General features: G+C 44.3%; 1 protein-coding gene across 2 annotated transcripts in view; it reads right to left on the bottom strand.

Moving 5' to 3' along the window:
• INPP4B (inositol polyphosphate-4-phosphatase type II B) overlaps positions 1 to 16,685 on the bottom strand; it is a 1,970,577-nt gene that overhangs the window by 1,063,167 nt on the left and 890,725 nt on the right. The window lies entirely within an intron of this gene.

The following is a 16,685-nucleotide window of genomic DNA, read 5'->3' as shown; positions in this document are numbered from 1 at the left end:
GGGAATTTCAATGGTTTTGTATGAGTAAAATGTTCAGCTAACTATAACTGGTGTGAATCCTATGTTTTTTACAGTGAATTTCAAAGGTTTTTTAAATGTTAATTCCTAACTATAACGATTGTGAAACCTATGGTTTTTCAGTGAATTTCAAAGGTTTTTTAAATGCTAATTCCTAACTATAACGTTTGTGAAACCTATGGTTTTTTCAGTGAATATATATATATATACCACAGCAGTCCCGGTTCGGTTGTCACATGGCCGGTCCGAGTTCGGGCTACTGGACACCCAAAAATACACAGTTTCTCCTCCGCTTTCAGCAGAAAGTACTCGGACACTCCGGCATGCTTCAATAAAGTTTTTATTGACCCCAAAAGACGCATTTTGGCTTTATGCCTTGCTCACGTTCATGATATAACACATTTGCCATTTGTCATTATAAACACTTTTTACAAAGTAGAAGAACGACTTCACCCATATGCTGTGAACAATGTACACTATGACGGCCATGTTAACATGATGTAAAATCCATGATATACATAAACACCCTTGTGTGTCTGCTTGTTAAAACTTTCAGATAACAATTGATAATGCCCAAAAACATATAAGAGCATAACAAAGACATTGTAATAGATCAACTCATTATTACAATATACCGGTTCTGTTGCAGCCATATTTACATACATATATACAATATATATATGTTAAAAAGGATATTTTTGTCTTCGATAAAAGTGTATAATGATTTCGATATTTTTGTTATTTACATTATAACATTAGAAGTATAGGATAACAAAATTATTGTTTTCGATATTTTTGACACAATATTTATATACCACAATATTTATGGTTTTGATATTTTGTCACTGAACCAACACCGGAAAGATAGGTGTATCTGAGTACCCATCTACATACATCTGCATTCTTGTGGCCTTGCCTGTGCAGGATCAAAGGGAGAGGCTAACACTTCACTTGAATAGGTAGTGTACTGTCCAACACAAAGGGCTGATTTACCTTCCCATAGATAGCCCGGTAGACAGGAATGGGGTGAAAGGGGAACCTGTGAATTTCAGAGACCTGCTTTGAAGTCACCCCCACATCAAAGGCACTGTTGGGTATAAGTACTGCGTTTCTGACCCTGTAAAATCAGACATTCTGGATCTTGAACCGAACCTCTGTCAAAAGGACTGCTGTGCTACTTAAAGGACTCATCTTTAGACTGCAGACCTGGAGTGCCTGCTTTTCTCTTGTGTTGTACTGCTGCCTGCTGTCCTCTGGCGGCTCAGCTGAAGGAGAGCTGAACTATGCCTTCACTCCAAATGATTCCAAGGGGTTATTTGCTTGCCTCATGTTGCTTGAGTTTCACAGAAATCAAAGTCTCTACCCCTACTCCTGTGCCTGGCTCGCTGGCCAGATACTTGCAACACAGATTTGGACGCATCTCGTGTCTGCGTGTAGCAGAACCGGCGCATCGACCCAATTGGGTAACATTGGTGCATTGGAACCAGTGTTTTGCCCCAGAGATCCACGCATTGGACAGCGTATAGCCACCACTGCAGCTTGGTGAGATCGATGCATCCCCTCGAGTGCGTGGCAGAATCCGGTGCATCACTCAATACCTCTCGACTGGCACTCGCCTTCAGAACTGACACATTGCCTTCACTGTGTGGAGAAGACCAATGCATCTCGCTGTTTGCGACCAGGATAGGTACTTTGTTCACAAGGCCATATGTGGATCCTGTAGTACACTGAAGCTCTATCACAGTTGGCCCGAAATATGACTTTTCCCTCGTGCAGCCCGACCTAAAGTAAACATTTTAGCGGTACTTGCTTCTAAGAACTTAGCTGCTTTTGTTCCTTTAAAATTCAATATCTCACATTCTATACATTAAATGTTTGTTGTTTTTGTCTTGTTTAGGAGTCTTTTTGTGGTATATTCATGTGTTGCTCTGTGTGTGTTTGTTGCACAAATAGTTTACACATTGCCTCTTTAAATAAGCCTGACTGCTCTGTGCCAAGCTACCAGAGAGTGAGCATAGGTTGTGTTTTAGTGTGTATCTAGGTTACCCTGTCTAAAGTGATTGGCTCCCGCCTGGTTTGGGTGCATACCTTAGCCAACCTGGAATCTCATTTCTAACAGTACATAAAACCCATTAAGGTCTGATGTTCACCATTCTTCACTAGTAAAACTGAAATGCTCCTGCTTAAGGGCAGGTTTCTCTCAGTATTTCCCTATGCACAATATGTGTGACCCTCCTTAAACAGACCACTAGACCATAAGCAGTGCAGCATTCACTCATTGGAACTTTATATCTTATTACGCTTATCAAGAGTCAGGAGAAAAAAATCCAAAGTGACGAGGAAGGAGGAGTGAGCTCTACCCTAGAACACGTCTATTGCATAGAACTCCTGCCCTAACAATATACACCCATTCATGTGGGAAAAGAAGAGATAACAAGAGGATGAGCAAGGGAAACAGGAAAAATCAGATGAGGTCAGGATGAAAAGACATGAGAGAGAGAGAATGTGTGTGTCTGTATGTGTGGAAAGAGTGGATAGATACAGCAAATCAGTGAGACAAGATGAGCAGATGAGTGAGACGAAGGTGGGAAAGTAACACCTGAAGAACTAATAAAGGAAATGAGAGCAGTGGGAAAGACAGAATAATGAAAGATTGAAAGAGAGAAAGAAGTGATAGAGAGGTAGAAGTGGTGCTGTGAAAGAAATTGTTCATCTGCAGGGCCATTGTCGAAATCTACAAGAGTGAGAAGATCTGAATGTCTAAGTGCACTTACTGTAATTCCCTAGTAAGAAGAAACCACTGAGTTGGAAAAGAATGTGGATGCATCTCAGCGTGCATGACTCTGACCATCACAACTGAAACCACAAGCCCTTGTCTATTAAAAGCACTGAGGTTTTTAATATTTCATCACCTAACATAACCATTTCGCCTCTGGTTATTTTTGTAAGCAACACCAAGAAATCCCCTCTAAAAAGTTTAAAGACACATAATGGAGAAAGGCTTAAAAATAAGGAGAGTGCGCCTGTTTGTGTTCTTTTCTAGAGATAAGCTTTTATCACATGGGAGTTGTAGACAAACAATTGCCCTGTTATTGAAACAATGTTATCACCAAGGACGATGCATGCAACTCCCTCAGTGCAAGCTGTGGCTCCCTTGTGATCCTGTCAGTCGGTAGCCAGAAGCCCAGGTGACTGAGCAGCATGGTGTATGCTGGAGCTACCTTTTCCATTGACTCAATGGGACACAGTGTGCACCCATCACAATGGCAGATAGGGTTGTCACCTGGCTGGTTTTCTACCCACATCACTAGTATTTTAATGTCTCAGCCGTCACAAAAATAAGTATAACTACATAAAGCCTGTATTTTTACTTCTTATCTCTACATACTTCAAACAGCACATATAAATAGAAAGCACTTTTAAATGTGTTCTAAAGCTGATCGCTGATTAATAATTAAAGGATTCAAAGGCAGAAAAGTGATGTTATATTTAAATATATATATGAATTTGTTTAAAGTCCTATTTAGTATCATTGAGACTCTCTTAAAGCAACAACAACTGCCCAGTATTTTTCTCTTGGATAGGTGGCAAACCTAGTGGCATACAAATTCTTTGAACCGTCGGCTGTGTTGAGGATTCAGCCAGAGGCTGTATCGATGGGACTGGCTGCGAGTGGGCAGGTCACTCAGTGGAATGTTTTGTTGGTTCTCATGGGGGCTACCTGAGTTTTCACCCTTAGCACTGTTCTCACCAGTGTTGCTATCCTCATATTCTGGCCAGCCGACACCGTTTTCGCTGTTGAACAAACTTGAGGAGACGGGTGATGGTATAACTTCCTTGAACCATGAAATGTTCCATGAAACTTCTTACTGTCCTTTCCTGGCTGTCACCATGGTTCCATCACTTGCAATGACTGTCCAGATCCTGGGCTCATAGGGTGTCCTAAATTTCCACCCATGTCGGTGGTCTTTGATTATGACTGAATCGCTGGGTCGAAGTGACCTTGGTCTGGCTTGGCGCAGTAAACTGGCTTGAGTGTTGTGCAGCTCATGGCGAGTTTGTGTTCCTTGTACATCATGAGGCGGCGGTGCCCACCCTGGGCGCATGGGGATGAAGTCCCCTCGTGGACCATTGAGCATCAGGGCCCAAGGGGTTTGTCGAGTTGTGCAGTGGGGAGTGCTCTGATATTCTCTGAGGAATAAGTGTAGGTGTCGCTCGGGATCAGCCTGTTTAACTGTGGCAATGAAAAGCACTTTGTTTAGCGTGTGCATGAACCTTTCCACGTCGCCATTGGCTTGCGGCCCCTGCACGGTGATATGATGGTGGCAGAATCATCTCTGTCCGAGGAAGTCAGCGAACTCCGTAAAACAGGGACCTGTTGTCACTTCTAATCTCTGTCGGGAGGCCAAAGACTGCGAACACCTTCTCCAGAACAGGAGCCGTGTGGACAAATGCCAGGGAGGCAATCACTTCTATGATAGGATATTTGGAGAAGGCATCCACTAGGACTTACAAAATCCATGCTTAGTTTGGACCAGGGATCAGTGCACAGCTATTTGGTGATCACAGGTGCCAGCCTCTCAGGCGCGCTCGTTACCTGGCATGCCGGGCAACCTCGCATGAGTTCTTCAGCCATTTCTACCAGGCCAGGGAACCATAACCTTCTCCTGCATTCTTGATTTCATTTTCGATGACATCTTGCTGTCCCCTGTGTGTCAAATGCATGACATGGCATCTTAAGAACTTCAGGACTACGATGCGAGACCCTAACAACAGGATCCCATCCTGGGTAGAGCTGAATTTGTCTTGTACCCTCCACATCTTCATCAGACTCTCCTTATCTTCAGGTGCCCAATCGTTGGCGTCTCGGAGAAAGTTGCTCTATGTGCCACTCTGTATTGCATTGCGCATTCATGTGATGATGGGGTCTAGTTCAGCTGCTTCTTTGATATCCTCCAGACTTAAGGCTAGGGTCAAGCATTCACGATCATCTGGACGAGGTCTTCTACTTTGTTGGGGCTGTCTTGTTTTTCGGCAGTCATGGGATGGCGCGACAGAAAGCCGGCAGGGTTTCTCGATACTGGTCTGTGGACTACCTCCATCTGCTAGTGTTGCAATTGGATGGCGCATCTCTTGATCCATGGAGGCGGGTAAAGAACTCACCCTCTGAAAAGTGGGACTAGAGACTGGTGGTCAGTGACAAACTTAAAGGGCTGGCCACTCAGGTACAGGTTGAAGTTCCTGCAAGCCTACTTAATCGCTAGCGCTTCCCTTTCAATTTGTGCATAACGTGCCTCAGTTGGCATCAGCGCTTTGCTCGCAAATGCTAGTGTTGACGATCACCCTGGTTCTTGTTCCTGAGCTCCTAGCCCTACTGGGCTGGCATCTACCAATATTTCAGTGTGTTTTTTCAAGTTGAAGTATACAAGCATGGTGTTGTCAAGGAGGGAGTCTTTGATCTTTTGAAAGTCTTTCTCCTTGCGGTGACTCCCGGTCCATTTTGTGAGGGCTCTGAGCGGCTCTGTCAGGGTAGCAAGGTCAGGGATGAACCTCCCGCAATACATGGCCATCCCAATGAAACTCCTCATTACAGAGGGTATGCCGGACACAGGTGCTTGCTTGATTGCCTGCGACTTGTGGGGTCCCCTTGGATTCCGTCTTGATTGAAGATGCACCCAAAGAATTCAATAGAAGGCTGATAGAAGGAACAATTGTCATAATGCCATGTCACTCTGTGTTCGCACAGGCTTTTAAGTGTGTCCTTCAGGTGATTGTGGTGTTCAGCCGCTGAGGGGGAGTAGATAAGTATGTCATTGCTGACATTCAGGACACCCGGTAGTCCTGGCAGGGTTTCACATATGATGTTTTGAAAGATCTCAGCAGTAGATGATATTCCAAAATGTAGGTGTTTGTATTGGTGCAGCCCCAAGTGAGTGCTGAATGTGGTGATATATCAACTTTCTTCCGCTAGTGGCAGCTGGTGATATCCGGTGCTGAGGTCCAGCTTCGAGAACTACCTCGAGCCATTGACATCTGCTACGATATCATCTATGGTGAGTGTGATATGCTGTTCCCGCTTGATAGCACAGATGGATATTCCCAGGTTGATTGGGTTTTTCTGCGATCAGCATTGGGGAGACCTACAGGGTTGGCCTTGACACCTTTTCAGTTACCCCCTGATGTTCTAGCTTCTCGAGTTCTTTAACAACCAGCGGCCGGAGGTGGAATGGGACGCGACGGTGTCTGAGCTCCACTGGTATGACCAAAAGATCAATGTGAAGTCTTATTGGGCAGCACTTAAGGCAGCCCAGTCCTTTGAATAGCTCTGAAAACTGGCCCAGCAGATCGATTTGGTGTGACAGCACAATTTTGGCGAAGGACACCAGGCCTAGGTCTTCTGCTCTGTTGCTGCCAATCAGCGTGTCAGCCTCTTGGTCAATGACGTTGATCATCGGACTTTATGGGTACCTTATTGGCCTCTGAGTGGTAGCGCGGAGTGGCTCCCATAGGCAAAGATCTTGGTTCAAGATGGTGCAATTGGGGCTTGGGCCGGAGGCGGTTGTACTGTTGGATCCCCATTACATTGACTGAGGCTTGGGTGTCGATGATGGCTGTCACTTGCGACCCAGCAGTTCGGACAATACATGTTGGTTGCGGTCTCCTGCGATGTTTCAGCTCTCGAGTGAAGGAAATGAGAAAGGTCTCTTCCTATGGGGAGGAGTCTTCGAGACGGCGGGTCAGCTTTCCTGCCGCCCTGGAGTTGTCTTGGTGTGCCAAGTTCATGAGGGACAGTTGGCGCACCGTCTTTATTAGCGATCTGTTGTCTTTGCCTCCTTTACTTCAGATCTTATTTCTGCAGACTGATGCAAAAAGGTTGAGGATTCTGCAGTTAAAGCAAGTGTGGCATTGTGCAGGGTAGTCGTTGATGGGGTGTTTTTCTCTGCCGCAGTGCCCACACTTTGACTTGGTTGTTGAAAATTTCCATTACTGCCCTTCGTCCAGACAGCATCATCACGCTCTATTTTGACATTTGCTGGTCTCTCTGGGGCCCGTGTGATGGCCTGGTCCATTTCAGTGGTTTGTGCAGCAGACAGGTTGTGTGTTCACGCTAGGATCAGAATGTCTTCGAGGATGATGTTGAGTTGGCGTAGAATTAGGCCTCTTAGTGTTTTGTCTCTGCAAGATTGGAAGACCATCTTCCCAGATCTCCTTGGATTGATCATCTGCTGTGCAGGTACTGGCTAGTTCACATAGCCTGGCATAGAATGCTTTGATGGATTCCCCCTCGTGTTGCCGGGCTTGGCGTAGTTTGAATCTCTCAAAATCTGGGTTTAGCTGTAGATCGAAGTGAGCATTGAGTGCCCTCACGGCTGCATCGTAGTCTGTGGTAGGGCCGGTGTTTGGCAGGTGCTGAAATCATTTGTTTATTTCTTCCCCAGCATAGTGGAGGAGTTGTGATCTCACGAAGACTCCGTCAGTCCCTCTCATAGCTACAAAGTAATTTTCCAGTTGCTTGATCCAAATCTTCCATTGTGTCGAGGCGGTCGCTGGGTCAGCAAGCTCGATGAATGGTGGTAGCACTCCTGTGATGGCATGTTGTACCAGGGGCTTGGGTCTCATCTGCCATGTTGCCTCCAACTTGGGTCTTCACTAAGTGTCTGTGGTCGGGCTTGCTCTCCTTTCTTCTTTTCTACCCCTTTTGTTCTCTGGGGGCTTCTGGGGTCTGGTGCAGCAGCCTGGGTTGTTCTGTGGCTGTCTGGGCATTGCTCTGGGGTCCTTTCTCTTCCTTTCTTTGTCTTATGTTGTTGTGCCTGTATGGTCATTTACATTTTTTACCTTCTGCCTCCTCTTCTGTCTTTTGGGGCCTGAAGCAGCAGCCTGGATGCTTTCACAGTTCTAGGCCTAACGTGGGCTTCTCTGCGGACCGAGAGCTGTCAAGGACGCGCATGTTGTGGTGAGTGAGTGAGGTTTGTTCTCGCTCTCTATTCTCTGCGGTCAGCTCGCTGGGCCCAGGTAGTGAGAGCAGTGGTGGTCAGGGCAGAGCTCCCTGTGCCGTGGTAACACAGGACCACGGCTGACGCAGTGCCCCTTGTTCTTGTGGTGATGCCGGTCTGCAGGTGAGGTGTGCATCCGTCATCTTGCAGGCGATGTGTGCTGCGCTCTGCAGTCTTGTTGGTACGTGGGGCAGGACCAACCCTTGTCTCCAATGTCAGCCTTGGTTGTGTGTTTGGGTGTCACAGGCCTGTGACATGCAACAAATAAGGGACAAAGAGATGGGATTGCACTTGTGTGGGAGATAGCGCTCAAGCGGTCTACCCCCTTTTATTAGTACCCCTTTGGCCATGCCTGGCCAGAGGATTATGTGCTTGTACATCCGGTGTTACACCCATGCAGCAGGATCACTGACCTGCTACAGTATTCACCCCTTGACCCAATAAAATATGGAAGAAGTGCCATTAGCTGCGACCTATCACTGTGTGGGTCAAGATGGTGTACTTTTACATGTGAGTAAATCTGCAAACAGGAGCAGGTTATGGGCATACCAAACCGACAATATCTGCATGAATGGGTAAATTCCCACAAAATTGTGAATTGTGCTTTTTCAGAAAAAGCTGGCAGACACATTCCCAGCTTGGATAAGGAGGGGGATTTACCCCCATAAATGGCAGGACTATGTCCCTATCCAGCTAGGGAAAAGGGAGGAACATATATGTATGGAGTATTTTCGCAAATCTCTCAAAATGAGGGTTTTTAAATCTAACTTCTGCCTTTTTTGGCTCATTCCTAAACTTCAGGGTACCTCTGTGAGCGGATAGTCATGTGCGTAATCATAAAAGTAGCATTTTATAAATATAGTAACAGTTAAGTATGTAGCTTATATCACAATTTTTTTTCGACGCAGTTAGCATGAAAAACAGGAAAAGGTTTATTGAAAGCAGTTAGTTCAATACTGGACTATACAGTATGGCTGTGACCGGCAAGAAAAAAGAGCAAATGTTTTCAGCTTATTGTATTGTATTGTATTGTAATTGCATTTATATAGCGCTTACTACCCCTGACGAGGCTTCTAAGCGCTTTTTCGGCGAGTAGCACGCTACTAGCTTATGCTGTTCAGAAGGTGGGTGTTCTGCTATGGATAAAAGTATGATTTTTTTAAGGTTATGTCTGCAAGATAGAGCCAAAAATGGCAGCACATTGCACTTTCAGGCCTAGAGATGAATTGGCAGGTGGGAATGGAATCAGCCGGACACTATGCCTCCGAGTGGATAAAATGCATAGTTCACAAGAATTATGCAGTATCCATGAAATTTGCAAAATAATTCTCTAGTATGACAACATTTTTGAGAAGTATGGATTTTAAAACCATTCACTTTTTGTGACGTTCCGTAGCACAGGAGCCTGCTCCATATTTAGAAGGCAGCACTAAGTGACTTTTTTTGGCTTAATGTTGCCTCATCAATATAGTTCCCTTTGACACAGTTTTCTGCGTTAAAGGGGCGTGTAATAGGTGTAGCTAGAGGCGTTCCCAGCAACATCCATGGCTTTTTGACACTGCCCCAGATTTACGAGAAAAGTTAACTCTGAGCCAGTGCCAAAAACATACGCCTCCCCAGGGGAGGTGCAAGGGAGGATCAAGGAGGAGAAATATCTTTATCTCTCCTCGTTTTTCCTTTTTCCAATGTGTGCTGCATTCTGCAGCACACAAAGAAAGAGTGCAAGGGTGCTTGAGTTGGCACAGGGCAGCCCATTGTGCACTGGTGCAGTGGAAAAGGACAGGAATACACCGTATATGATAGATACAGTGAATTCCTGCCCTTTTCTTTTGCCACAGAGTGTCGCAGCAGGAAGGCCTGAGGCGCTGCCCTAAGACAAAACCTCATGAATGAGGCCCATTGCTTTTAACAAACATGCAATATATGTTGAGTAATTGATAACCAAACATTTCTTAACCTCCCATGGGTGTAATAGGGTAAGTATAAAGAAGATCCTGGAATTCATGTAAATAAGACGTGGCACTATTGCTTGTTAGATAACGGTGATATGCTCATGAATAAAGTTGCATTTATTGCTAAAATTTACTTGATTTCTTATTTTCCTCGACAGGTATGCAGTGCTTAACATGGAGAAATCTCACACTTCTCAAAACACTTGAATAGACAAAGGTTCTCTTCATATTTGCATAACCAATGACAACAAATACAAGTGTGCCCTCCACCTCCCCTCTTCATCAGGATAGACCTCCTACCCCATTCGTTTTAATCTTAAAAATAAACTCTTAGCTCTCTTATCAGAAACTCAAATATCGCTTTACACTGCTGTGCTGATAATACACAGCACGAACAGAAAATCTCCTTCTTGAAGGACAAAGTCTCATTTGCAAAACCTCTAGCTCATGGATACTCGCAAAAATGTTTCCAGGGAACAAAAAGTATGGTCTGTGGTGTGACCAAGGCCTGAACAATGTCAGCATTGTGGGTTTCTGGGAGGGGGGTTTAGGTTTAGCTTGGGGGAGCGAAGCATGTACATGGCTTGGACTGCGAGTCATGGAGTTATCTTAAGGGTTTCATTTTACAATGTTGTCTCAATTAAGCTCCTAGTCTCTAAAAGAGACAGATTTGATAATGCTGCATTAAGCAATATCGGAATGTCTATCCTTTTATGGCACCCTCGAGTAAGCCTTCTGTGCATTCTATCACAACCTTTGGTGAGTCGCGTGTACAAAGGAAGACATTTGAATATTGAATTGGAATGAATGAACATTTTAGGTCTCACAACCTCCTTATGCCTTTCGTCTCTCTCCTGTACAAAGTATGAGCGCTGAGAAACCGGCTCAGTTGATGTAGCGAGTGTTACTAAAAATCCTTGACAAAGACGTCCTCTTCCTCCCAACAAGGTGTGCAATTCAATGCGGTGACCAGGGACAAACACCCATCTACCACAGCTACACGTGGTACAATGGAAATGTTTTAGCCAAGGCACCGACAGACCTAATGTTTAATCCTGGCTTTACCACTTTCCAAAACTTTGCTGATTATGACTTCTAGTTTAAAAATCTGGACAGCTTCCACAAAACCGTGGCATGTCTTTGGCAAGAGTAGACTCTGAGGCACGCCGTTGGAACTACTCACACCGCAGTTGTTGTGTAATGAGTAAGATGGAAATTATAGAGCAGAAGGCATGGTTTATTTTAATCCTCCCCTTGTAACACATTTTGTGCTCTTGGGTAGTCAAGTTTCAAAAATATTTTTCTATTCCTTATTTACAGAGATAGAAAAACTTAAATCAAACGAAACACCACCAGTAAGTATGTGATAAGAACAAAAGCCATTAACCCAATAATCATTGATTTTATTCATGAGGGAGAGACCAGCCAGCCTCATAGCCTATTTTCTAAAATGTGCTGTAGTAATAAAGTCGGAGACCTTGAAACGAGGAGTCATGCACGGTGCCTCTGTTCCCTTAAGTAAGTCGCCCCGTGTCTCTGTTTCCTCAGTTGTGATTATGAGACAAAGGTGGGTGAGGGTTCAAGCCAGATACTTGGTTTTGTCTCAACTCGAGGTTCTTTTGAATCCTGCCACCCATGCTCTAAATACATAAGCCAAAATTTAAAGACAAAGCATTAACTTTTCATGTATAAAGAGCCAGGGATGGAGATCACCATCTTAAGGCTGAATTGGGCATTGAGAAACCAGAAAACCTGGTATCAAGCCAGACTTACCCACCTTGTCAAATTGTGTGATCCTAGGAGTTTTATTTCAACCTTCCCCTTATTTCATTATCACATATGAGAGTACCTTAAAATATATGAGTTCATGATGTGCACTTATGTTTGATATAATAGACTATAATGTTGTCATGTATAAAAACAACTCGGCAACATAGAGAGTGCACATGACAATTGACTTACCCCTCTTTGTTCATTAATGGCATTGTCCTCAGAGATTGAGGAGGGCGTGAACATTTCCAAGTTAATGTTCATATAAATGGCACCTAATGCAGTGATATATTGTGATGTACCGCGGTGAAACACTTCTACATGTTTGAAAAAACCCTTTTTTATTTTTGAAGTGACTTTATTCTTTACCATACTTGTTGCACACTGTCTTTAAACATGAAAAATCTATGCTACATTTCCCTTACTTCAGATAACAAATAAATAAATGCTTCCCCATGTGTTATACATCTTTTTGAACGTCATCTCTGAGTCAAGTAATCAGCAGCTCAGTGATGCTCTTCACCAGGCGGCCATATGTTAAGCTCATGTGGGCCACATGCAACAGCCGGGCCGTACAATGAGTATCCATGTTCGAGTAGATAGCTTGTTATGGATGTTCCATCACTATGTAAAGCTTGACCAACTACAAACAGAGTTTCTGGTAATCTCCCCACTCTATTGAAACATCCATGTACAACCTTTTTGATTGACATCTCCACAATTGAATACCCTGGGGTGACACTGGACATAAATCTCAACATGCAAGTCCTTATAAACGCCCCTAGCAAATGGGCGCATGACCAAATCAGTTTGGCAAGAGGAAAGTTATATCTCCCTGATCACAACTTTAAAACAGTGGTTCAATCTCTAGTATTGTCACAACTGACCTATGGCAGCTAGCTACTAAAAGCTGTTCCAAGGATTCACCTGGCCCCACTAAGGGCTGCACTGCACACCACAGCTAGCTTGATATTTGTCTCTAGAGGATACATACACATAACACCTATTCAAAGATTTCTCAAATGGTTTCCTATGAAAGCCAGCAACCTATTGAAGGGCGCCTGCTCTGTTCAGAAATCTCTTCAGTCTGGGGGCCTTATTACATAAAGTGAGCACTGGAACCCCTAAATTAAGACCCAGTCACAGCTACAGTTTCTGGGTGACTGGTGTCTTTATTAGTTGAAAAGCTGGAGCAGTGCTGTATTAACAACGTACACAGTGGTAATTGGTTGCTTGTCACAGGAATTTTCAAGGCATTTGCTGCTTATTTGCTGAAAATGTAACATCATTTGTTGACAGATCTAAAATAAACAACACAAGATAACACAATAGCATACAAAAAGCAACTTAACGCACTTAAAACATGATAGCCTCATCACAACAAACTGTCTAAACACAAGACAACACAACAACTGCAGTAGAATAGAACAAAATCACATTGCAGTACGAATGCCTTGCAGCACATAAAACGACAGAACAAATCCCAGCCAAAGCAAAATGCCCCACGGCAAATATACACACACGTTCTTGTGCTTGTGACACATTACCACGTCCAGAATCCTGTTTTCATAATCTGGTGGAAAAAGGCATTTGCACCAAGCACTGCATTAGCTTACCACCAAGCACATCAAATAGCACCAGTCAAAAATGTTTTATGATCCAGCTCCGAAGCCCCTAATAATTTGCCACGGTCATGTAAAGAATTACCCATAACTTTAAGAACAAAGGCTCCTACCTACTTGAAATTCCTTCCTTTGGAAAAAGAGAGATTTCAAAAGAATCCTTTCACTGTCCATCAGGACTATCGCTTCTTTCAAATTAATAGGGATCTGAAAGCTGAAGCTCTATTACTGCAATGCCACTTTTCACTATGAAACAGTTGTGAAAGTTATGAAAATTATACTTGCGTATTAGTCTCTATATCATTATTGGCCATTCACGCCATAAATTATTGTAACCCTAGTTTATTCAGTGTAGTTTGTGAGCCATTTCATGCTATGAAGTATTGCAATCACCTTGTATATTTTGTAGATGTTTTTGCAATCTATATGATGACCCTTTTTTGTAATATGTAATGCATTGTGTCACCCAGTTTGTCTGATCAGTACCACTATGTACCACATGTAAAACTACACCCAAAAAAGTCAATTACTTTTTCATAATGACATCTATATTTCAGAACAGATAGTTTATGCTACTGAGGTCATTACAACAACTACTGTAAATCCTAGGTGTGCTGAACATGAGCAAATGTTTTGAGGTGAGCAATTCAGTTAATTTACTGTATCAAACCTGTGCAAAGCCATGCTTAAGGAAAATTTCAAAAGCAAATGTACTTCATATTTTAATGTCACTGAAAAAAAGGAAACAGGATTTGTTTCTTCGCGACAGGAAATTACATCCCTATATTTCCCAGGATCCATCTCTTCAGAAAGCGACATCACTGGTTTTCCACAAAAAGTAACTTTAAAAGAAGAATCCAGACAAGCGGGCCTCATTTCCTAGCATCTATCTTTATAAGAAAGTGACATTACATATCAAATCCATCTTTATAACAAAGAATCAAACAAGTGGACTTAATTTTCCAACTCCTGACACTTTTAGGAAGTGACATGACTGCTGTGCCCAGCATCCACCTTGTCCTGAATTGACATAATAATTACCCACCAAACCTATCTTGATAAAAAGAAGACAGACAAATGGGCCACATTTCCCATCATCCACATCATCAAGAAGTGGCATCATGGCATTTCCCACAATCCACCTCTTCAGGAAGTGACATCCCCAACTTCACAACAAAACTATATTTAAAAGAAGAAGCCAAACAAATAGATCTCATTTACCAGCATCCACCTCAACAGCCAGTAATATCATAACATCCATCCTTTCAGGGAATTATATTACTGTATTTTCCAAAATCTTCCCTACGTCAGTTAAATCCCCAGAGCATCCCACTACACGGGAATCGCCAGCAAACAGAAAATACAAACAAGAGAGTTGCCTATTTGGCACTATTAGGGGCAAGCAGGGCCTTGGGTCGGAATCCCTGTTCCACTACCACCATAAGGAGCACCCAAAAGATAATATCTGATCATTTGTTGTGACCGTCCTGACTCTTTCAGAAGCGGTCGCTCCCCACGCTCCCTGGCTCCTGGTATCGTAGCGCTATTGCTATCATTCTGCTCACTGCTGATTTCAAGTTGCTTTCATTGCTTCATTACATCGCTTGCATTATTATCTGTGGTATCATTGCGCTTTTGGTCTGCATTGCTCTCATTGCCTGTATTTGCATCTTAGGGCTAGCTGGTATCGTAGCGCTTTATTGCACATTAGATCGCATTGCTCGCTTAATCCTTTGTGCCTGATTGTGCCGGTGCCTCCATCTTAGCGACATCCCACACTAATCTCGACCTGTTTCGCTTTTGTTTTCCTGCCATTTTGTTGTTGTGCCTCATAAGCCCGTCCCTCCACCCCGCTCCCGCCTCCCAGCTGCTCCTCCCTCCCACAGATAGTGAAGTATCGTCCCGTCCACATCAGCGCTTGTGACCGTCCTGACTCTTTCAGAAGTGGTCGCTCCCCACGCTCCCTGGCTCCTGGTATCGTAGCGCTATTGCTATCATTCTGCTCACTGCTGATTTCAAGTTGCTTTCATTGCTTCATCGCATCGCTTGCATTATTATCTGTGGTATCATTCCGCTTTTGGTCTGCATTGCTCTCATTGCCTGTATTTGCATCTTAGGGCTAACTGGTATCGTAGCGCTTTATTGCACATTAGATCGCATTGCTCGCTTAATACTTTGTGCCTGATTGTGCCGGTGCCTCCATCTTAGTGACATCCCACACTAATCTCGCCCTGTTTCGCTTTTGTTTTCCTGCCATTTTGTTGTTGTGCCTCATAAGCCCGTCCCTCCACCCAGCTCCCACCTCCCAGCTGCTCCTCCCTCCCACAGATAGTGAAGTATCGTCCCGTCCACATCAGCCCTTTTGACCGTCCTGACTCTTTCAGAAGCGGTCGCTCCCCACGCTCCCTGGCTCCTGGTATCGTAGCGCTATTGCTATCATTCTGCTGATTTCAAGTTGCTTTCATTGCTTCATCGCATGGCTTGCATTATTATCTGTGGTATCATTGCGCTTTTGGTCTGCATTGCTCTCATTGCCTGTATTTGCATCTTAGGGCTAACTGGTATCGTAGCGCTTTATTGCACATTAGATCGCATTGCTCGCTTAATCCTTTGTGCCTGATTGTGCCAGTGCCTCCATTTTAGCGACATCCCACACTAATCTCGCCCTGTTTCGCTTTTGTTTTCCTGCCATTTTGTTGTTGTGCCTCATAAGCCCGTCCCTCCACCCCACTCCCGCCTCCCAGCTGCTCCTCCCTCCCACAGATAGTGAAGTATCGTCCCGTCCACATCAGTGCTTGTGACCGTCCTGACTCTTTCAGAAGCGGTCGCTCCCCACGCTCCCTGGCTCCTGGTATCGTAGCGCTATTGCTATCATTCTGCTCACTGCTGATTTCAAGTTGCTTTCATTGCTTCATCGCATGGCTTGCATTATTATCTGTGGTATCATTGCGCTTTTGGTCTGCATTGCTCTCATTGCCTGTATTTGCATCTTAGGGCTAACTGGTATCGTAGCGCTTTATTGCACATTAGATCGCATTGCTCGCTTAATCCTTTGTGCCTGATTGTGCCGGTGCCTCCATCTTAGCGACATCCCACACTAATCTCGCCCTGGTTCGCTTTTGTTTTCCTGCCATTTTGTTGTTGTGCCTCATAAGCCCGTCCCTCCACCCCGCTCCCGCCTCCCAGCTGCTCCTCCCTCCCACAGATAGTGAAGTATCGTCCCGTCCACATCAGCGCTTGTGACCGTCCTGACTCTTTCAGAAGCGGTCGCTCCCCCCGCTCCCTGGCTCCTGGTATCGTAGCACTATTGCTATCATTCTGCTCACTGC

This window comes from Lissotriton helveticus, chromosome 2_1, assembly GCF_964261635.1.
Source record: "Lissotriton helveticus chromosome 2_1, aLisHel1.1, whole genome shotgun sequence".
In the NCBI taxonomy this organism is placed as follows: Eukaryota; Metazoa; Chordata; class Amphibia; order Caudata; family Salamandridae; genus Lissotriton; species Lissotriton helveticus.
The sequence above is the reverse complement of the archived record's forward strand: the minus strand, read 5'-3'. Positions and strand labels throughout refer to the sequence as shown.